The sequence below is a fragment of the Bombus flavifrons genome, chromosome 3, assembly GCF_040668555.2.
Source record: "Bombus flavifrons isolate JBK064 chromosome 3, iyBomFlav1_principal, whole genome shotgun sequence".
Lineage (NCBI taxonomy): Eukaryota > Metazoa > Arthropoda > Insecta > Hymenoptera > Apidae > Bombus > Bombus flavifrons.
In genome coordinates this window covers 17,842,871-17,867,976 of record NC_138444.1, presented here as the reverse complement: position 1 = coordinate 17,867,976, position 25,106 = coordinate 17,842,871, and the positions used below count along the sequence as shown (strand labels likewise).

The window sequence follows — 25,106 nt, the reverse complement described above, 5'->3', positions numbered from 1 at the left end:
CTTTACTGTATTTTTTCTTCAATATTGATACTGCCTTTCGTTGCAGAGATATTAGGTCGTCCGAAAAGTTTCTTTCGTTTTATAAGGAAATAATGGATGCACAACATTTTTCGTTTTATATTATTATATTATTTATGCATTTTGTTCTATCAAAATAAAGATCACAACGTTCGACATATTAGGTTTCATGTCTTGTTCAAGATGTTAAAGATGCGTCGTTGTAAAAGACGTGTCTGTAAAAGAAAGACACTTTTCGGACTAATATCATAGTCCGAAACCAAGTATAGTCACGAACATCGTGCGAATTCATTGTTAATAATATTGTATTTTATTAGGTTATATAATATTTTATTACTAATTTGTTCTTAAAAATCTCCTTTTTAAACGTATGCTTTTTCTTCATACTGATACAACATTCAGTTACGAATGTATCCAATGTAAAAAGTATTTCCAGGACTCTGCTATTGTTGTTCCACTCGCGGACGGTTGGACCTTTCACTTGCGCAGTCGCGTCGATTTTATGACTGGCGCACTCGGATCTCTCGCTCGCACCTCGTCACGACTGCCGCAAGCTTGACACGTGTGCGGTGGTCAGTGACGAACGCCGAGTCAGCAGCTTTTTACTCCTGCTAGACGCGACGTACGCATTTCCAGGAAAAAAAGTAGGTCGCGACGTTTTTAGGAATGGCAGCCGCCATTCACTACTTTCGTGCGCGCTCAACGCTATCTTTTAGATGTTATATCTCGGCAACCAGTTGTGATATCGACTTGAAACAAAGTTTATTTTCAAACGGAGACTTTTGTCCATTTAGAAGGTCGGAGGATAATATGAAATCGAGACACGAACATTTTTACGATGATTTCATACTATTGCTTCGATTGTAACGTAAAGCTTGCAATGTTTAACGAAAATAATTTATTTGTCCGAAGAGATTTTGCTGTTTGAAATGTACTGAAATTAAATTCGCTGAAAATACGTGTTATATAAATAGAGAATAAAAGCAGTCCATAAAAGCTTTGATATCGAAACATGCATATAAATTTATTATGGTAGCTTGTGTAAAAATTTTCCTTATACAATTGCATGCATCATATAATACCTTTCTTTATATTAACAAAGAGGATTACGAAACATTCGTATCGTTAATTTTATCGTAGTTTAAATTTACGAATATTTATAACATTTCTCTTTTTGGTAAATGATCCTTAGCCTCGATGAGCTTCGCTCTTAATAAAATTGTTCACAAATGGTACTAAATAATTTTCAGAATGCAACGGATTGATATTATTTGCAGATAAAACAAAGAGAGATAGATAGGCGCGAGGAGATTAAAAATTGTTATATTCACAAAAATGAATTTCTTAATTTTCTAACAAGCGAAAGATACCGTAAAGCGAATTATTCTTCGTCTTCGAGTCAAGCCTGACGATGGATTCTACGATATCGGTCCTCGTAAACCTTAAACTTCCTTTTCTATCAAATACGTTCTTTCTTACGTGTTCTTATGCTTTCTTTCTCGATATTCCTTCGATATTTCCTCCGTGAAAACAAGAAAAACCAAGAAGCAAACGTACGAGTTCCTACGTTGAAAAGTAAGGTGGGTTCTCGCGAGCGTATCAGGTGCCGTGAAAGCAGAAGAATACGCAAGCTCGATAAAGTCTGTGGACGTTTTCTACGCGACGTGGACGTCGAGGAACTGATAAGGGATTGTTCGTTGTCCAGCAGACGTGGTCCGGTTCGCGACGTGACAGCTGACATGACGTATCGGTAGGCGGCAAACTCTTTAATAACGCACCAACCTGAGCAAGCAAGATGCTACCGGATGATGGAAAGCAGATAAACTACACGAACGAGTGTAAGAAACGCTTAGCTTTCGTTTAGGTAGCTAGCGATGGATAGTCGCGTTTGACGGATCTGGATTCGATAAGGGAGCGCCCGATTAATTGGTCATTCCTTAATTAAGAACAAAGATATACTTTCAGAAAATGCTCTGTGTTGACACATCCATCTTTTTATTGGATTTATCTATTTTAATTTATCCTTGTTTGTATGGAATGTCGATTTCTGACCGAATGTTTGTTTTTTTTCATTTACGCAAAGAAAAGCTAGGATTTATCGTTTGAAATCAATCATTGTTTCGCACAAACGACTGATCGTAATGTAGTATCGTGGACAGATTGTCTAAGAAATGTCGGGTGAACCATAAACAATGTCGTGAGAAAGCCTAAGTGCCGACAGGCCCATCAATGTGTGGTCGGTCCTTCAGTCGAATAGTTACGCGAAAAAAATGCCTATCTGAGCATGGCCGCTGACGATTGCGGAACACGTACGTGGTGGGGCTATGAGAAAAGACAAAGGGATGCTTAACACGTTGACTGCCACGACACCCGTATCCTGGTGACAGCAAAGTTTCCGGTAATCATCCGTATTCGAGTGGCGCTTATTTGACTACTTGCGAAGGATCGTCGTAGGTATTTAAAATTAAATTATTTACTCGTATTACTACCTAGCAGAGAACGCTTGGTACTGCGGCACGCGTGGCCTGACGAAGATTTCAGTGAAAACACGTGTGGCAGTCAACGTGTTAATGCGTTGACCGCCACGACACCCGTATTCGGGTGTCAGCAAAGTTTCTGGTCAGGCCGCGTAACCCATATTCGGGTGTCGCTTATTTGACTACTTGCGAACGATCGTCGTAGGTATTTGAAAAGATATTCCATAATAATAACTTGTTAATTAATAATTAATTGTAATAATAGTTGAATTGTTATAAAATAAAAATACGAAAATTGTTTATTAAAAAAATTATTTAGAATGTAAAACTTTAAAGCATTCAATACATAGCTGAGGTTGATCGGGACAATTTGGACAATAAGTTGTTGTTTTCTTCAAATTCTTTTGTGCCTTTGTTCGATCCATTCGACGTCTTTTACTCGCATAACATAGTTTGCACGCGCGTCTAATGCCTCTTCCGGAATCGTTTTTCCGAACGGCGATATTATGCCGACTCCGTCGAAGACAAGGATCTTTTGTATTTTCAGACAACCCTAATAATTTTGCAACTAGTAATTGTCTAAATATTCTAATATTTATATTTTTTCTTGTTGCAATTTTGTAAACCGTCAAAGCGTTTACAACAGAAATTCCCAGAAAGAATCGAATGCCAAGTTTTCTGTACCATTTGATTCCTTTTCTAATTGTGGTGGCATAAGAAACCATTTGGTCGGAATAATCTATACCACGCTTTCCTTCGTTATATTCAACAACAGCTAGTGCTTTTAACGTTGCGAACAAACGAAACGAAAGATGATTCGTGAGACCACCGCCTGAGCGATTCGCATTACTAAAATATCGATGGGAGCACCCATGGGAGCGTGGCGGTCAACGTATTAAGGAAGAAAGACGAATTGACAGTCAGTCGTGAGTTAATAAGTCAGAGAGTGTTGTCAGCGCTGTCGATGAGGATGGTCCGCGTGAAAGAGAGCGTTGGAGCCGTGGTGACGAGAGTTGTAAATTAACTATTTAGTTGTCTTAGTTATAGCACATTACTGTATTTAGTTCACGTTAAATAACCATTTAATCCATTCTAAATAAATAAAAAAATCCTACAGTAATGATCGCTATGAACCTTCTAAAATATACGCCTGGAAGTGTCAGTTTAAAGTTATATAAATTAAAGTTGTACTAAACGTTTTCTAGCGAAGAAAAATTGTTCTAATATGCATAAATAAATTTGACTCGTTAACTCGTTTTAAGCATGGTCGAAAAGTTTATCGCGGTTTACCATTGTTCTGGAGATGCTTAAGGTAGTTACCGAGCCAACTTGTATTATCATGTTTCCCGCGTGTTCTTTTTCAAAAATTAAAGTCTACTTAATGTCACATCCTGGCTACTAGATAACTCCCTGTAAGACTAAGTTTAGTCATCCGTTATAAAGTTTCCTCATTGTCCCCTCCCATTTTTCGTAATTATTTCTAGGAATCGCGCCACGATCCCTTTGATTGTCTTATCTTTTTACTGCCAAGAATATCTACGAAGAAACGTCGGCCTCTTACGCAATTATAATTCTATTTGAATTAATTAGTCGTTATTTCAATTTGTCTTAATCGGATGAAACTAAGGAAATATTTTAATTTATAAATATACGTCATTTGTTTCTATCCGATGTTAACGCATCGACGATACACACTACATGCAGCTTCAACCAGATTTGAAATACAACGAGCTAGCTCCATAAATTATCCTTTATCAGACAAAATAAATAGTCCGCGATAAGGTAACCTTATTCGGTATTCACGGTAAATTTTGATGTTGGTCATTGCTGAAGTAACGCGTTTCGCTTAATGAATTATAAAAAGGAGAATACAGTCTTACAAACCACGATAGACATTCCACTACCGCTTACTCTGGCCGCTAATTATCACCAAGAAAAAGTATACAATAGTTTTCGTTATTATTTGATCAGTTTTACTTGATTTTCAAGACGCACAATTTCAGGTTTAAGTTCAAAGTACGAAATAAGGGACCACATCACGCATGGAATCGCTTAACATTTTCAACTCCGACCAATCTCTCTCTTAGACTTAACCCAAACACAACAAACTTTATATTCTGCTTGATTCTCCTCTCAGGCGCGATAAATTTCAGAAAATTTTTTCTTCGAGAAAAATTGAGGTACAAAGTGAGTCCTGTTTCGCACGCCAAAAGAATGGAAGAGAGAAAGGAAGGCGGTGTAGCGCAGGGAAAGGTGAAGAGTTCGGTCGGCACGTTTCATCGTTGTCGTAGAACGCGACATAAGCGCGTTTTGCAGCCGTGGATGCGGCAACGGAGGAAAGCAGAATATAAGTAGCCGGAGGAAGCATGTAAAGAAGGTAGGAAGGAAGGAAGGAGGGAAAGATACGTGTAGTCCACGACACATCTGAGCTTGCAGCCTGCAACTTTTCCCATCAACGTGCGGCAAGCTTCGAGCTTGTTATGCCAAGCTTGAAGCATGTAACGCCAGATGCCGCATATTGGCTCGCACCTGACCCGCACCATCAAAAACCATACTTCTTCGATCAGACACACCTTTCCCCAAAAAAACCCCAGACTGCTTTTTATCCAACTTTTCTCTCTTCGCTCGCGTTCAAACCTAACTTCGCTTCTTGTCGAACTGGGTATCGTTTCTCAGTCTGTCGTCTTTTTACGTGATTCGTTTCTGTTGCGCTTTATGCTGCTTCGTTTGATCGCTTGTTTAAAATTTAGACCATGATGAACAATTTAGGTTTGTGGTTTAGAAGTTTTTGGGAAAAGCCCAAGTGCTTAAAAATTTAAGACGCTAACATCGTAATCGGCGAACTTGTGACAGCTAGTTCGGAGATGTGAAGACGATAAATTGGCAAATAGGACACTGTAGTCTTCTCTTTATTTGGAATTCGAGTTCTATATTAGAAGTTCGATATTTAAAAATATATAATTTCGCTTTTGGCTACAACTGTGTTTGTCTGGTAAAAAATAATTCGCTATTTTAATCTGGAAAAAGCGACTAGCTCGAGGTAGATAAGATAACTAATGATCGATTGTCTGGATCTACTGATACGCTTAAATAGAATTTTCCTAACTGAAACGATGACCTCAATGCAAATCCACTACAATTAATGAAGAATGTCTGACACTGACTGACCCATTCTATTGAAACGTTTGAATAGAATTTCCTTGGTAGAAGCGATGCTATTAATAACGATTAATGAGTGTACTACAATTCTACTATGTCCCGTTTTTGGAAGTAATAATATTTATCACAACGTAGAATCGAGATCAGTTTTCTTACGTTCTAAATCACTACGTTTCTTTACGTTCTAACGTCGATGTAAAATACGAAAATTAACCTGTTCTCGGAATTTTCTCCATAAAGCAACAAACTTTGAAGAAAAATGAACGGTAACAAATTGAGTGTATCGGTGAAACACTGCATGTAATCGACGACACACTTCTACCTATCTGTTCTTTTTTCAGTATTTCCGGGTACTATAAAATTGCGCGATAAATCAGCGCTTTAATTCCGTTTCATAAAAGCGAGGAAGGATCGTAAACCTCTTACTCGTGTATCGGATTTCTTCCCTTGCATGCATTCGTTCCAGTGAATCAATCGTTTAATATGTTAGGTAGATAATAAAATCAGTTGCTGAGACGTTGCTTTCAGCCGATTTGATAATTGTTAATAATTTATACGATGCAGTTATATAATTCCTATTTCGTGACATTCTTTGTATTTTTCTGTAAGTTGTTCCCGTAAGTTGCGCAGTGAGCTTCCTAAGCTATATCTTGAAAGCATGGTTAATTAATCCTTCTTACAAGTACCAATCTACTTATTTCTGATCGAAGTACTATGCTATGGGCTTAATTTAATTTTGAAAGGTTTAATATTGGCTTGGCAACTAAGTGATTGCGGATTTTATCATTAGATGGCAATGACAAAATGCGCAATCACTTAGTTGTCAACCCAATAGTTCACAAAATTCCTGTAATCTGGATAAATGAAATATTTAAGCTACTTCTCCGATAACTTTGGAGGTTTATCAAAATGTAAATATTATTTTGTAAAATAATATTGTCTTTTCATATTTATTTACACGGTCGAGATAGGTAAGAGATAAAATGGAAGGAAAAATTAAAGGAACGAGGAAACAGAATCTGAAACTCTTTCGTGCTATTTAATATTCTTTATTTCTTCGTTGCGATAATAATCTAAGAGTTTGTAACAAACATTTTTCACAGAGAGATTTTCACGAAACTAACTACTCGTTTCGATGAAGTTAAACTTCAAGGTAGAAGCTTCCGATAATTGCCATCGATAATGCTCTTAGCAAACAAAATTCGATCGCACAAAACTCGAAAGATTCTACGTCTCTTTCAAATGTTTTTAACTGAGAAATATCCATAAAGCTGTCTGTACGCTTCGCTTCATTATACGAACTATCTCCTATACCTTGTCTCTAAGAATCTTGCAAAGCAGAATTCGATTACATAGAACTGTGTCTCATGCTATGTTTCGATCATTCGCAATAATTTCAGCCAATAACCGAACGAAAAGACGAAAATGTTGTCGGCAAACTCTGGAAAGCACGTTTCTTGTTCGAAGCAGCTGCGTCAGCGTCGAAAATCGTTTTCTAGTAAACGGTTTTAAATTTCACGCTTCCAACAACAGCCATTGTATCGTCTCGTTTCTTTTAACACTATCGTATACATATAGCTGAGGATGCGAGTGACGTGCTATCTAAACGGCAAAGCGTACAAATACGCGATGAGGAAACCGACCGTGGAAGTTTTCGAGTGGATGGTTGCGGCAATCACGCGCACCCTTTGCATATGTTTGCAAAGAGAGTCCATGGAGGGAGAGACCAATTGTCGAAGGGACGATAAAACGAGGAAGAAAATTCGTGAGCGATAGAATCGAGGAAACAGATATAGAGAGAGGTGGAAGAGAGGTAGTAAAGGAGGAGAAATGAAATGAAACGTGGAGGAAGGTAAAAGGAAGATTACGAAGGTAACCGAGATCGAGGGAGACTTTAGTTTTATTTGAAATTTAAGGAATCTCCAGATACGTTTAGATGTAATCTACGAATGTTTACTTACAGCGAAGTTAAATATTTCGTATATATTTCCTTCTGGAGTAAAAATTGTGGAGTAAAGTTAAGATTCTTTTATCTGCACGTGGAAACTCACTTGTTGTTCTTGTTTGTTTGTTACAAATGGCAATTAGATTGAATCGATGTGAAATATATATCAGAAATATCGCACGATTGATAGAACGTTCTACAATCGAAATACGTTGCTCGTCATTGAAAATTGTCTCTATATAGGACCAATCGATATTCTAAAATTAATAATTAGATTAAACAAAATAATTAGATAATTGGATTACAATTTAACTACATACGTACTTACATACTGCATAGCCACTTTTATGTAAAAGATAATATTAATTCAAATTCAAAATTAGACAAGATTTACAACGCTACAAGTTAATTGCACCTGCGATTAAAGCTCGATATCAAACTATAAACAGATAAGTGGAAAACTTGACAAATTAATTTTTAATTAGCCCTTTACAAATTCCCAAAACAAATAATTAGGTAAACATATGAAATTACCTAGTATAATTGCAAGAAACGCATAATCACGTTACCATCAAGCAACACTTACGATGGCAACAAGGATGAAGCTACGTGTAAGTTACCACAAACGTGTTTATCAACCACTAACATTTCGGTTTTGTAATTATCCCGGTAATTTACAGCGACTTCGATGGCAATTACATCACACTTGCAACGTGTTCTCGCCAATAAATTCGAGGAACGTTCGCTTAATCGTGTAACGTGAGAATATATGTACTCGGCCACCACGGCTGCATTATCATCGTTTATCCACGCGAAAATTTAACTTTCCAGCGTTGGGCAATTATTTCGAAATTCAACACCGCCGATAGGATCGCGCTTTGCCACTCTTTCTAACCTTTAAATTTAATGCACCATCCCCTGAGCCCCGTTACAGCACATTCGCAGTTGCCTTTTCTTCGCAGAGTTAATTACCTGCCGCGCATAAATGTAATTACGTAACTGTTCGTATCCACCTCATTACTCAGATTCCCATAAATGAAGAGAAACGGAAGAGAGAGGAAAATTTTATCTTATATTTCTTCTTATCATCTGTGAGCTTTTTGTTTTCTTTTTCTTCGGCTATGCTTTTAGCGAGGTTAATCTTTCCAAAGAGTACAGGATAAAATCAGGATAAAAGTAAATGTGAAATTGGTTTAGAGAAACTTCTTGTTGTATTGTAATCTTTCTTTGCGTTTTCGTGTAACTTTTACTGTCAGAGATCTGATCGTTCGACTTTGCGTTTCTATTCGTTTACCTGGATGCGTAATGACTTTTAAACTTCTCAGAGAATAAAACACGCTGCTACACGTTTATTTGTCCGTGGAAAACGATACGTTCCAGGGTGAATCTTCAGAAACAATATTTGCAGTATCAAACTTTCTACCACTTTTTCATTTATAAAGTTGGGAAAGTTGTATAAAGTGTTGCTTCTGTAATTTATTATCACGAGTTCGAATAACTTTTAAAAGAAATTAAGATACGTACGAAGTGGAACTAATAATAATAATATCTGATAATAGTAATAATAATAAATTCTAAACACCGATAGATATGATATATCGATATCGCTCTCGCGAATGTCAAGAGAGAGAATAACGTAGAAATTCCTTTTTAATATTCCCCTTTGCTATTATTTCCTTGTAACCCTACCTTTACTTTGATTATTAAGCTTTCGAATTCGATTTTTCCATCTGGAATTTTCGTTTTATCAACCATTAAACGTTCGCTGTGTGTTTCTCGAATTTCATACTTTCCTTTCTATTTCCTATGAAAATAGATTTTTATTTGGTTCTTTGATCGTCGTTTTTCATTACGCAACGCTCATCCTTTTTCCTATGTCGTATATTTTTTTTCCAAGTAAATCGTTCGATTCTTTTCATCCGGTTTCACATTTTTCTACTTTGTTCCCGATGCAAAAACCGGCCGATTTTTATATCTCGTATTTCCCATATTCTCTTTTTACATAGGATCCATTCATCGACTTTTCAAATTCCAGCGAAACAGATCCTATTTCGCGGCCTAAGCTGATAGACTTTCGAAATTGTTCCACGCATCAACGATCGCTCTCAGTTTTTCCGATGATTCCACGCCGTACCACCGTTTCCCAAACTCGTGGTTCCATCAAACTTTCAATTTGTAACTAAATTGCGTATCGCGTTCGTTTGTAAATAACGGGAGATCGTGCCGAGCGAGAAGGAACGAGGCTGCGCGACAGAAAAACAGGGAGAGCCATGAAAATCATACTGAGCTCCGTTTCGAAGGATTTAACGCGTTCCAGCTGCGTTCGAGATATAAAATCTTATGGATCCCATATAAATCACGTACGGGGTATCATCCAAAAATTTTGTGCGTTCAGAGATTCCGTGACTCTTTCTACGGAACACCTTGTTTTCACAGTTCCAACTTTCTTTCAGACGTATGTTTTCACGCGATAACTCAAATAATGCACTGCGAGGTACTCGATTTTATTTTGATATTTCTACGTTAACATTTATACCGTGGTATACGCTCTTTTGGAAGAATGGACATTTTTTCTTAAATTATCTAATAAGAATTAGCTCGTAAGAATTGTCTAATGCAATGAACATTTTCCATTGAAATATATCGAATAGGAATTAGAAATACTTGTGGAAGAAAGACAAAAATGGTGAAAGCTTGTTTCACTCAAAGATGGTATCCCTCTGGGTGTAGCCATCCACGTGTTATTTGACAATTGAGTTAAACAAATTTACCAAATGTCCAACTGGACAAATTGTAAAATACAAATTAAATAATAAAAAAAAGAAGTTTGTTTCTGTTATGAGCTCCTCATTTTCTATAGATAATGGTATTCCCATCGTTCAACATACTTTCTCAGAATAGTTACATATTTTAACACAGTTTTGATCAATCGCGGGTGAACTCGTGATTTCGTGCATAAAGTTAACGGTCGATTTTGCGTAAAAGAGAAAAAATGACTAAATTACCATTAGGCAATAAAGATATTTGATTAAAGTTTTAATTAAAATGGGTGAAATTATTTTGCAAACTTGAATGCTATTTAATTCTTGAGCTATGTATGGGCTTCGTTGGAGGAATGAATTTCCAACAACAACTCTGCTCTTAGCCATCTCGCGCCCCGATCGATGAAAAAGGAATACGCGATGGGATATTGCGCCAACAAAATCCAAGATAATCCGTGGAATTCCATGGGGAAATAAGGGGATGAGGAACCTTCGCGAATTCCATGTAGCGTTTCGAGTAATGCGCATCTTTTTCGCCTCTGCCCCTCGGTCTACATCGCGCGCAATCTGCTTTACCCGGAGTCAACTCGAGAAACTGCGAACAGATTTGTATCCCGTTGTTTTATTCCTACGGATCGAGGATTAAAGCATAGTGAGAGTAATCGAACTATTACGTTGTAGCTGTTCGTTAATTTTACCACGTGATTGTGGGATACAAATGTCTGTGAGTTGGATATTTTTGAGTTTACCGTCAACGCGCAAACGTTGAGCAATTGTTAGTTATAACATATGCGTTACAATTGCTTCATAACTGTTGAGAATTGTGGATCTTAATCGCCGAAATAAAAGCAAAGGGACACTAAGATTACACTTAGAATTTATATTAAGGTAGTTTTAGATTTATTTAATAAACGATTTGCAGGATCTTCGTCGATATGCATTTGCACGCGTCTCAGCATCTTCTATACCACACCGCTAACGGAACAGTTAGCATTCATCTGTTTTTCCAGACGCTGTGCACACGCGTACTTCCATACACTCATACTCACGTACGTGTGTCGCTACTATTAATCTAGTCTAGCAATTGTAATTATACATATCTCAATAATAACAAATATTTTTATCTTTGTACGTCGCTTCATATGTTACTGTTTTAAGATTAAGAATTAGGAACTTTTTACTCTTCTCGAAATTTTTTTACTTTCACCTATTATAAACGAATCTTCTTCTGAGATCGGTAAAACGCGTATTGTTACAAGTAACTTTGCACTTTACGATCTAACGATTACAACGAAAGAATATACAGATGAGAATTTGCTTTATACGATTAATACTCAAACGTTAGTTCGAATGATATACATGTAATATCAAAAAAGGGGGAGAGTATACGCTTGGTCCATCATATATTTAAGTTCGAGTTTCTCGGAATAGTATAATGCAGTGCCGCAGACAGATTGTCGTATAGGACCGGCGAAATGCATACAATGTAGCGACCAGCATATAGTTCCAGCGTAGTGGGGGGTCGTCTCCGAGAGAAGACAAAGAAGATCGAAGGCCAGCAGTACCATTTTGAGGAGTCGGAGAGTGCAAATCAAGAAGTGAGAGTGTGGTCCGCGTGAAAGAGAGAGAGCGTTGGATCCGTTGTGACGAGAGTTACAAACTAACTATTGCGTTGCCTAGACCATAATACGTTATTGTGATTAATTAACATCTGTACAATCCATTCATCGTAAATAAATCATCATTATAATATTATATTTACGATACTACATACATTTGTGGCGGCATTCAACAGCAAATACCACCACCCGACACTAACAAGTGTTGGTCGACGGCAGCGAAGTGGTTAAATGTAAATTACCGATAAGTCCTGTTTTGCGACCAAGTTTCAGGACAAAAAAAAATCAAGCAAGAACAAAATTACATAAAAGCTCCGCCCCCCAGCGGCTTAAATCCAAAGAATAGACAAAAATCACAAAAAAATTGTAAAACACCGACACATAATATAGTATGGCTACGTCGTACCGTCGCGTATCGGTACTTTTGCCTAGCACACCATTACCAAAATTCACAGTTTATTTGAATATCAAAATGTAACGAAAATTGTATCCTTGGCTTAATAAACATTATTAAAAAAAAAAAAAAAGCAGCGAAGTGGTTAGCGCCTTAGGTTACGAACGTTCGGGACCCGAGTTCGAATCCCGGCGACCGGAGTTCCGATTTTTCTTCCACGCATCTAAATTAGAAGAAAAATAGCGTACCTCAGCAGCGACATCTATTTATAGTCAGCGCTACAAGTATCATGGACGACACATCATACGCCTCACATACGTAAAAGCTTGTTCAGTATTATTATCCAGAGTTTGATTCACAGCTAACAAGACTCTCAAGTGACTGTCTTCAATGATGAATAGTCTATTTCTACTTTCAGCTACTTTCGTTATCCTATAAGAGAAAAACTAGAAAAGATATCTCGTTGTTCCGCTAACATAAATACAGAGTTCTAAATTCGACGAATGAATCTCGTTCTCAAGCGTAGAAATCTTTGTTCGAACCGGAAGATTACCCATAAGAGGCACTGCGGCGGAATATTTGCTCGCATAGGAAAAGAAGATCTGCGAAAGAAATGAAAAATTACGCTATTACCTCGAATCGGCAGTAAAAAGGGAAACAGAGACGGTAGAACGAATTTCGTTTCACGCACTCTATGCGTACACACTTCAGATGGTATTGCGATTGCAAAGAAGGGTGGTGGGTTGCTCTATAATTAAAAGAACATGAGAAGCTATTTTTAATCCGCGTGAAACGAGCAAGACAAGTAGTAGCCGAGTGAGTAACCACCTTGATCCGGAAAGGAGAAATTACCATTTGTTTTTCTTTTTGCTTTTGTAAGAAGAAAGAAGGAATGTTCTATGAACAACAAACCATCTTATAACGTAACTTCATAGGGTTCGATGGTTTTATCGAGGCTTTCATTCGTCGATATTTAGCTCGATCGTACTTACGGATTCGTCTTTACGAGTTCCGTAAAGTTGTCGCTTGATCGAGTTTCCTTGGTTTGTCTGAGATCTCCGATAGAATCTCAAGGGGATGATCTCGTTCGTTGATATGTAATTTTGATTTTTAGACACTGGAAATTTATCATCTAATCGTGATTAATGGATAAACTGGAAATATAATAAATTTCGTTTGGAAATTTGAAAGCTATTCTTCGTAAGTTTTGCACAACAACATTTCTAAAATACAGATACGTGGATTATAAAAGAAAAAAAAATGACGAAGACAGAGTAAATAGAAAGTCCTGTAGCTTTTAAGAAGCTAATCCAATGGAACACGAATGAGAGCAGAATTTCTGTTATACGAATAAAATTTTCGTTTGAAACATGTTTTTCGTTATTATGGTACTTCGTTTCTGAGTTAATAATCTCGTTCGTTTTTCCTCTAGTGAACTCTTCCAGCGATTTTATTATCTCGTATACTCGCGTCGAACTTGTTTATGCGTCAATTTGAGCAAACTATGAGCTCTGTTCAATTGAAATATTTGTAAACAAGCACATAACAAAAACCAAACAATAAACGTAGCAATTAATAAAAAACAGTGTAATAGAATTATAATTCAACTATTTCATAAATTTTCGCTTGTTTAAACTGCAAATTATTTTCACATATTTACGCATTCGCACGATGCATTTGCATACCTGAAAACATTTTACTCGCACGCTTTTTAACCTTTTCGCCTAGTTAAATGATTGAAGCGAATGTGCTGGCCTTCGGGTTCACTGTTATACCCGCATCGTCGGATTAATTTACTTGCACCACAGAAACATGTAAACGCGACTCATGCGAACTAATATTAATTCAATGGCAATGTCAAAAGCAAAATTCTTGCATACGAATAAAGCAGAGGTATAAATATCGAAATTTTCACAATAGTCTATATATATAATAGATAAATGGAATACTTAAACACTCCACATTATTTCCAGATATTTGACTTTTCCTATTAGGTTGTCCGAAAAGTTCCTTTCGTTTCATAATAGTAGATGAACAACAATTTTTGTTTTATATTATTTTATCGAATTACGTACGATCCATTTTCTTATATTTCTATTATTACGTTCGTGGATAATTCGATAAACTAATATAAAACAAAAAACATTGTGCATCTATTATTTCCTTATAAAACGAAATTCGGACAACCTAATACAAATCTATCTTCGCTTCTAAAATTAATATACTCCATTTACACCTGACAGTTAAAAAATATAACTAAATTAGCATCGTCAGTTAAAAGTTAGATATCGAATTCGAGTTTCTTAACAGGTTCGATGCAGATGGATTTCCACGATTCCTACTCTCCTTTTCCAAAATTCCAAAAATCCCTTTCATTGCATTTACTTGAAAACTGTTTAAAACGTAAATTATATCGTTGAAAAATATTACAAAGAGAAACAGTGGAGTGGATAAATGTACCATGATATTCGATGCTTTTAATCAATGGGATCACGATGCCAGAATGGGAAGAGCTCGCTTGCAAACCGAATTGTCAGTTTATCGCATACCGAACGATACATTCCGCTGTCTAACGATCCCCAAAACCGAGCATCGCGCTTTTCGCTCTTTTGGAATTTAATTCCAACGCGCTGCCACGAAATTTACCCGCAATTTCTCCCCCTCTCGGTTGCTCTTTCGCCCCTTCCAGCAGCCTGGCGCAGCCCGTAGCCGTGGACTTCAACCCTTGCACGGCTCCACCTCCTTCGCGTTCGACCCAGGAATTTTTTTTCGCATCGTGTCGTTTACGCAGCCACAATGAATTTCGCTAGCGGCGGCCCAGCCTGGAGATTTAAAGGTGCAAGCTGCGTTTTGTTCCCGACCGTCTATGTGTATACGTTTCCTCGTATTCTTTTCTTTTTTGGAAGTTCTAGTGTTTTCTCTTTCCCTTTTGTGGATTTGTTTGTAGCCAGAGCTAACGTTTACTGCACAAGCTTTGATGTTCTTTCGACGTTAAGAGATATATCGTGAACTAGAAAGATTGGAGTTTTAATTGCACACTGCGTTTCGAAAATGATGAAACTGAAACTTCGTAGTTTGGATTTCATCAAGATTTCGAAATATGTTCGATCTTCGCGCTTTGATGTTTCTCCTTTGAGACGTATTATGCACGAAGAATATTGGATTTTTAATTATACGTTGCGATCGGGAACTTCGTAAGTTCGTAATTCGGGAAGTTCGTAGTAAGTAAAAAGGAAATAACAAATTTTTTTGAACAGCACAGTTTATTTAATCGAGGAATATTAAAAGAATGTCTCTATCGAAACAGAGAAACGGTGAACGGTGTTCGCATGACAGTGAATTTCAGATGGTGTACGAGCCCCAAACGAGCAAAACGAAACCAGTGAAATTGGAATCGAAAGAATGTTATGGGTGGGTAATCGAGGTACTCACAGGGGTGAAATTGTAGGGATGATATTTTAGATACGTGACTAAGGAAAAGGAGGAACTCCTTTCAAACCCCGATAGTAGCCTACTCTTTGAATTATACTTGAGAGATTTTCGTCGAGACGTCGAAGCATAGTCTATAGTATGAGAGGATCTAATCGATTTAAAATATTAGAAGCGAATAAACTGAAATGAAAATGTCAATTTATTCGCATCGGATATTTCCTAAGGGGATGAAGAGCAGTGACTCTGATAGATGAAGATTTAACATTTCCAAAATTAAACTGTAACGAATTTTAATTATGCCGTTGAACATATCTCTTAGCAATGTTGACAAGTTAATTGGTTTCTACTATGAAAATTACTTAAAAACAAAGTTACAGCGTATTAACTCTCATTTTCCCGTATTTGCGACAAAATTTAATTATTATACATTGCACGTGACTGTAGAATTTTATAATGCACATAAATTTTACTTCGTTTCAAATACATGCGTAATGCACGTGACATTTTATTCCAAATGTTAACAAAAAAAAAAAGAAACCTTGCAAGTTATATAGAGGAGAATTTTAATTTTAATCCAAATACATACAATACACGTGACATTTCCAATTTGATAGAGTTATTCAATTTAATTTCATTAAAAAATCGTGCCAATCCAGGTCCCTTCTTGGCGAACTAAACAAGAATAGTTTTACTCGCTAAAAGGAATTCGATACTATCGGAGCTCTATAGAAATCCGCACGATCGGTTCTCGACAATTTACTTAATCACCGAATACTTTGCTGAAACTTTCATAACTGAGCCGAACCCGAACTTCTGCGCAGCTTTATGATTGTGGAAAAGTCGCTTCCGCCAAGATCGTTTGGAACTTCCTCGTAATTCGCGATTAACCCGGAAATAAGCACGTGAAAAGGAAAAATATGACAGAGAATATCACGCCCTGCTATAAAAAAAAGGCTAACTTATCGATTTCCTCACGTTTCTCCGCCCTTTCGTTCTATTGGGTTGGCAACTAAGTGATTGCGGATTTTATCATTAGGTGGTATTGACAAAATCCGCAATCACTTAGTTGCCAACCCAATAAATCCATCGTTTAATTTCGTGTTAGCTACTCTTTCTCGATTTCTTTTCTTTCTCTTTTCTTCGTTGTTATTTATTTACGAAATTATTATCGACTGCCAGGCAGATATTATCGGAAAATTTCCTTAATAATATTTATGATAACCTACGTTAGTCAAATATTAGGTATTTTTATTTATATTGTATCGATTCATATTCAATGGATTATGCTTTCTCGCTATAATAAGTAACAAAAGAATCGTGTGAAAAATTTCTCGAGTCTCGTAAACAGATTAATTTTGATTTTCTGACTTCTCCTAAAGAAAATTCTAATCACTACCATTCGAGCACATAGCTTGCAGACTAAGGAATGTATGTTATGCGTTTGGCATCTCTGATTACTTCGTCCGCTCAAATCAGTGTACAATTACGATCCAAGAATTTACTTGTTAGCTCAATTCGAACAAAGCTATCTTGCAGTCTCTATACCGTAAATTCGAAGAAGAAATTTATCCAAATGTTTTACCGTCATTTTGAAATAAATTAATATTCGTAAACGTTCATTGTACCTTATCGATGAAACAAATACTATCAATCGCGAAGATTATCAAAAAAAAAAAAAAAATTGCTCGTAATCGAATTTCGAAAATATTGAAATACAAGGGAAATTCCTTAGCTTAAGTTAAGAACGTACCCCTAACGATACCTACGATTTTTCGCCGGACAAATATTTTGTCTATTCTATTCTATTAAACGTCTTGCCACAGTTCCAATTCGATCGACCGACTTTCCCATAAAGCGTAGTCGGGTGTCCAGGAACGGACAAGGGATCGTAGAAAATTGAATCGGGCGATTCGTTGATTTTCCCTGACATGATTCACACCGGTGAAGGAAAAACGCACGAAATTAAATTCTTGCGAATATGAAGCGATGACGCGGAAGTGGAAGCGAGGGTGAATACACAGAAGGGTGGTGCCTTCGGTTCTCCATTTCGTAGATCTGGTGGACTGGGATTCGGGGCTAAAGACAGGAAACTGGACGAGAAAGATTGACACGGGAATGTTATTAAAAATGCATTGTCCTATTGCTTCGAGTTTTCACCTTGCGACTGGGCTATTCTTGCTCACTGAATTTGCCAATTATTTTTACCAAGTGATGGAAAGGTGAAAAAAGGGGAAAAAGCAAGGAGAAAAGATTCATGACAAGTAACGTGAAAGCTGGTGATTATTTTTCGTGCTTGCGTAATGAGAGGGACAGAAGGAAAGCTATTTAGTTACGTTTTTCTTCGCTTTTTATTCGCCATGATACCGTAACGCTCGTCTAACAATGACGAATGTTTAAGGGTAGATTTACCGAGACATTTATAGACGTAGAAAAGTTGATTTATTTGTTAAAAAGTTTCTACCTGTGTTACCACGGTGTTAAAGTTTGTAAATGTTCTTTATAGCAGAAGAGATATTAAATGCAAAAGATTTATTTGGTTTTTAAAAGTACGATTACTCAAAGCATTCGTTCAATCTTGTTACTTCTCGTTTATGAATTAATCGCTGTGTTAGAAGTTTATAAGTGTACGGTCAAACTGAACTTATTAAAGCCTTATTGTTACTATATATTAAAGCGATAGAAAGTCTAAAATAAGTAGCAGTGTACAAGGTTATATCAGGATCCCAATTTATCAGATCACCAAATTCGGGCGATATAATCAGACCACGTAATCTTGTTATTCATTTTTCATCAAAAAGTTAACGCGTATACCTAAACTTTCTATCGATGCGAATTTACACGGAGCTCCGAACATCTAATACGCAAACGTCGAACACAGGTTTCTCGTGGTTTTAATTTTTCCCTTCCGTTTATGTTTGTTTTGCAGTTTGTGGAAAGTTGACAGCTTCATTGCGCCGTTTGTAGGATTAAAAGGCATCGCGAGGAAAAAATGGGCCGGTCGAAAATGCGCGAAACACGAGCGTGTACGCGTTACGCTCGTAGTGGGGAGAACAATCGTGGAATGGTAAATGGCGTGAATATCTGTCCCAGGGTGCCAATCGAGAGAATTCCAGGTCGAGTCGGATCGCATGGATCGATGTCACGAGCTTTGTTACACGAAGTCCGATGGACAATTATCGTCACACGTGTTCTCTTGTGACGCGCGAGCAAAGGCCAACGACAACGCCCGACCTGAATTAGAAACCGTTTTGACCACTTCATTTCGACCCCTTCTTTTTCCCCTTTCAAAACGTTTCCGAGTTGATAGATGTTCCTCTCTTTGTAGTAACTTGAAATATTCCAGACTTTCGTATCGTGGCTCGATAATGTGTTTCTGATCGTTTTTATGACTGCGACAAATTAGCGACACAGACGTATGTTTACAAATGTAGAGGCTGTCGTAAACGAGTTTCACTCCAAGCTATCGCAATCTTGTCGTCGATGTCGTTGCAATGCAAAGAAATTTCGAAAGATTTCGCACGATGCACGTAACATATTCATAAAAATGGTAATTGTTGGAATATTTTCCATGGGGTTATGTCAGCCACTGTATACACGAACCATTCTTATAAGAAACATTCTCTCAGTGTATTTTGTCTATTGTACGAAAGATATGTTACGATATACAGGGTGGTTGGTAACTGGTGGTACAAGCGGAAAGGGGGTGATTCTACGCGAAAAAGGAAGTGGAAAATATAGAATAAAAATTTTTCGTTCGAGGCTTTGTTTTCGAGAAAATCGACTTTGAATTTTCGCTCGGTACGCGTGCACTTTATCGCGTCTCGTTATAACGGATCTCACTGTAGATCATTGTCTCGATAGAAAAATTAAAAAAGAATTTTTATTTTATATTTTCGACTTCTTTTTCCGCGTAGAATCACCCCCTTTTCGCTTGTACCACCCTGTATATGATACTAATATAGGAAATAAGAATAGCGTGCTAGTTTGTTTGGTAACGGTGTGATTTATTTCAATATCGTTCATGCCAACACAAAATCAAGTATGATGCTTCGTCGGTCTATGTGCACGCAGTCGTCATTCGTCACTAACTCCTCTCGTCACAATGTGACGAGACCACACTGCTTGACAACGCTGACAACACCACCCCCAACGCGGTCAACACTCTCTGACCACGCTGGCAACACTAAAGAGCTCTCGAACTCACTCACAACTACCTTTTATACTTTGGCTCCGGTATACCTGGCTCGCACATATCCCATGGTCAAGTAGACCTCAATTTTTTTTTTATTTATTTATTTAGTTGTTTACATTCACAATTTGTCCGATTTGGACATTTGGTAGAATTTTTTGGCTGTTTGATTATCATGTGGGTGGCTACCCCCAGCGGGGTACCTTCTTCGTATTTGTTAGGTTGTGTCCACTGTATACTTGGCACGCACATATCCCATGGTCAAGTAGACCTTCTTAACACTTTACCGACCGATAGCCGATTAATCGGTGTTTTGTCGCCGATGCTTACCGATCGATAGTCTACTAATCGGCTTCTTGTCTTTCTCATTATTATCATTATTATCATTATTATCATTGCTCATCATCTTTCTCATTATTTGAACAGTAATTTGTTATTTAGTACTAAGGTACCTTGCTCAGTTGCGTCAGTTGCGTTGCTTTGTAAGCTCCCACAGTTTTATACCAATTTGAAGAACTTACCGTTCGCGATGAACGAAAAGAATGGTATTGGAGAGTCTAAACCGAAACAGAGAATCTGCCAGGGAGAATCCGCGCCTGAGCTGCCAGTCGATAAGGTGTTAATTACTCAGGGTTTTCATCCGATACTACACTAATACATATAACATCGTATTCCAACTAATTACATCACCCGATCGTTTAATAAAGTGTGAGAAAGCCGAAGGGATGAAAAAAGGGAGAAGGGTGAGCGACCAAGCAGGAATTGCAGCGAATTTTTCCGCGACACCGGACAGAGAGGAACGGAATTTAAAGAAGGCAGGTTAAAGAGATCGGAGAAAAGGGAGGATAACAGCTACCGCAAAAGGAAAAGAATGGTGGTTCGGGTGCAAGAAAGGGTGGAGAGCGAAACTCGGGAAACGAGACTGTTGCCGCGCATTCCTCCGCATCGGGCCGGTTTAAAAATTCATTCGGACGCCATCCTGCAACTTCCTTTTAGCCCCATAACCGTTTCCTCGGTTGGAACCGGCTCGCCTAAGGAGTATCACGAGACCTTTGAGGCGTATCGGCAACGTCCCTCAAGAACCACCGCGGGGGAAACCGTTAGGGCGTTAAGAGCACTTGTTGCCACCCCGTTATCGTTACTCTTGCTCGTTGCTTTCCCTTCCGTCTTCCTGAAATCCAGCCTTTGCGATCTTCCTGTTCGATCATTACAACCGTGCAATGGGGGAGAAAATCCCGATCTGATTCCAGTCGCGTCGCGTGTTTGATTAAAATATTGGGTTGGCAATTAAGTGATTTGCGTCATTAGGTGGTAATAACAAAATCCGCAGTATCCGGATACTTCCTTATTTCTGGTAAGTTGCGATTACGTAATCGTAAGTGGAAATGAAATTAAACGGACTGGTGGACTCGCAGTGAAATTGGCATCTGCAAGAGTCTTGTCATGTCTTTGTTAATTTTAAGTAAGTTTTTCAGCTCAACTTTGATCGTCTTACGTATAATCTTGTAATTTTGTTGCACATCAGCTAAGAGATAACTAGACGAATCCAAGCAACTAAGAAGCAAGTATTTCTTTTATGCAATGGAATGATATAGCAATGATAAATGATACTGGTCATTCGAGATAACCGAATGTAAAATAAACGCTGATTCATCGTCGCGGACATTTTCGAAAATACGAGTTAGCCGGAGGAAGCAATATTTCGGCGTACTTAAGGTAGCTCTCGGAGAAGTTCTCGAGCAAATAATCGAAAGAGAGTAACAACACTTGCCCTAGCCATCTTCAGAGGTATATAACCCTAAATCTAAGTGCCCAAGTGTTTCACAAACGTCGGTATATTGCGTATCACGGTTATAACCTCCGTCAAGGAACTGGCACGAAGAAAAACGACGTGCAATATTAAATTTGGATTGCTCGGCTAACTAAAGCTTCCTGAACCTGTGAAAAGAATAGTCTGCGAAAGGGAATATCTTTCATTTAGAATTTTCACGGTGGAAAGAAAATATCTCGTTCGGAACTTTCACTATGAAAATAATTTTACTTTCACTTCGAAATATAAGACATACGTGTACATATGTATGTCCGCAGTAAAATATTTTATATAGATAATTCATGAAATTTTCGTAAAGTTCGTATTATTAAATATTTCGATAACGATATTTCGAAGTTTCTTGAGGCATGTAATACATGTAGATACATTACCTATGTAAAATAGCGTGTATAAAATATTTTAGTTACAGGAAGCAAGTAAATTAAAAACTGTGTTACGCGCACAGAAATTCAGAAATAAAAGAATTTATGAATCTACGCATAGACGTAATAGTTTTGCATTCTACTGTATGGACGCGTATAAGTCACATTGTTAATTTCGTTTCTTGTTCTACAAATCGACTACGATGAAACGACTCTATTGAGACAAAACGCAACGAACAATACGCTAATTGAGCTCTCTGTAACTTTTCATTCGACATTTATGAATTCGCCCGCGTAACAGAAAAAATATTTTGCCGGCATTCGATTGATTTTATTTCGAAAATATGGTTACTGTCCTCGCCGAGTTGTGAAAAAGTTTTTCGGCAAAAATTCAATTTCATCAATTTCATAGACAGTCGTAATTGAATGTTTGTTTTTCAAATAAATTGATAAAATAAAGTGAAATTGTACGCGATAAAGACACTAGGTTTGCAAACGTAGAATTGGCAGCTCCAAATAACATTATTTGTTTTCGACTCATCGATTGTTGCTCTCTGCCGTATGAAAAATTTAGTTTGCAAGCAATTTTTTTAGTTGAAAATTTCGATGCTGGACATATAACGTCTCTAGATCTCGTTTAGATTATCTTGGTACCTGCTTAATGCAAGATCTAGACCATTTAGATATTGAATCTCTGGATCTAGAATTAATTGCCCGAGGGAGGCAATATCTAGATCTTCCACGTCTACGTAGGTCAACGCTACGTATCAAACGCTGAATCTATGTATCTAGGCCTTCATAGAAATATCTACATTCGCTAACTATAACATAAGAATAATAACATAATGATATGGCATAACGGTAATTAGATACTCGTATGACGTAACGATGATATAATTTATAGGTATTATGATACAATAATAATTGTGATGAGCGGTGAGACGTGTTGGTTAACATTAGAACTACCACACCAGTGAAAATGACTGGTTCTACAATTTTATAAATGTGTCAACCCTCGTTTAGATCGATCATGGACCCAGATGGATTAATAATACCAAAAATGTACTACGTAACATGGAATTTCTTTTGTAAGAAAGTAATAAATCGATAAATATAAATATATTCTATTATTACGTATTTTTTAAAGTCCAATCATTTTTACTGGTTTTGGTAGGAATAGCTTCGTGTTAACTATCGGTAGTTCTAACGTTAACTTAATAACGAGACCAGTTGATTTCGTCAAATATATTTACAGATATTTTTCAAATGTAAAATACAGAGTTAATCATAAGCGTTGCTCGCTCGATGCTATTCGTTACAAGGATACTCGATACTGAAACTAATTGTTATGCTGATTCGCTAGACTTGTTATACTTATTCCCTCGACTGATGATCTCGACGACTGATGTCTGGAGAACATGGTCGTCTATTTATACTGGTCGCGGGGGGGGGGGGTCCCGGAAGGTTTGAACTTGTCTCCGGTTGACGGTTGCACGTAGCAACGATATTGCTTTGTCCAGAATTTGTTTATTACATTTTGTGCGTCGTAACTGTGTTAATCCCCTGTGACGAAACAACGACATGGAGCATCCTCGATTCGGAACGTCCTATGATGCATGTGCCGCTACATAATAATAATAATAATAATAATTGTTGAAGTGGTCACCACTTCTAAGAAAACTCTACATCTGGTCTTTTTAGTTTTCTCAAGCACCGAAGCCATCGACAGCGTATAGACAAAAGACTGGGGCGAAGACAGACCATAAACAGTAGACAGGCGACGTTGGCATCGGGGTTTTCAGTTATAGGCTAACACTGCTAACAAATTATATTCCTACTTGTACTTACGCTTCTGTATGGAAATATATTTTCTACCTTACAATTTATCCACGCGTTTCTCTGTTCATACATCTAATAACCTCAACGATAATAATCATTTCTCGAATTTATGATAATATGGAAATTCTACATAGTCGACAATTTTTCTATGCCACTCTCTATAAGAGTGTTTGAATGCTAATCGAGGAAAAGAATTTGGAAGAAAGTTTTTATAAAAATCTTCTTTATTTATCGCTGAGAATAAAATTGATTCGTCGTGCGGATAGATCGTTTTTCCATACTGTGATTGAACATTGTCGCCGCTTAAGAGAACGCGCGATAACAGAAAATTCCTCGAGTGTTTTCTCGTCGCTATTTCAAATATACTCGTAAATTCGTTTACGTCATTACCAGTCGGTGCGTCCCGTAAATCGAACGAAAGTGTTTCCTGTTGGATAGGCTACGGTATTTTAAGGGCGCGTAATATGGTCCGCGACTGTTCCATTCCACATCTTCGGCGAGGGTAACGGAACTCTGGAAGAACGGTCGATCTGTCACGAGCAGACGCTTCACCAAGGGTGCAACTTGATTTACACTCTCTTCTTGCCCTTCTCTCTTTTCTCTGCACGCCAAAGAAAAATCAACGATTTTTCCAACGAACAAGAGGACTACTTGGAGATTTTAAGAAAAGACAGAACATGGTAAATTCAGCTGTTCGAAAACTCTCGATAACTCTGACTATGATTTTATTGGCTTCATTGTGTAACAAAATTGCGGAAACATTTCTGATTGGTATCGTTCCGTTGGGTTTCTTCCAGTGGATTTGGGGCTGTTGAATTTCCTTCTGTTATAGCTATATCGACCAACTTTATTGACGTATCGTATATACCCATCAGCTTTGGAATAATACATAACAATACATTCTTTTTGTAACACGTATTTTCTAGTACACTTTTTCCCAGGGCTTTGATTATAAAATTACGAACGAAAAACCTGGAAATGATTTTATTCCCTTAGTAAATATTATTACAGCTACGCATTATCGTTGCGAGGTTGGTTTTCTGCATGGATCGTGTTTCAATGAGGTTTTTCACTTGGTT

At 37.5% G+C, this 25,106-nt stretch overlaps 1 protein-coding gene across 3 annotated transcripts in view; it reads left to right on the top strand.

Annotated features, from left to right (window-relative positions):
* LOC138178061 (zwei Ig domain protein zig-8) overlaps positions 1–25,106 on the top strand; it is a 368,687-nt gene that overhangs the window by 314,163 nt on the left and 29,418 nt on the right. The gene's annotated exons all lie outside the window — the stretch shown is intronic.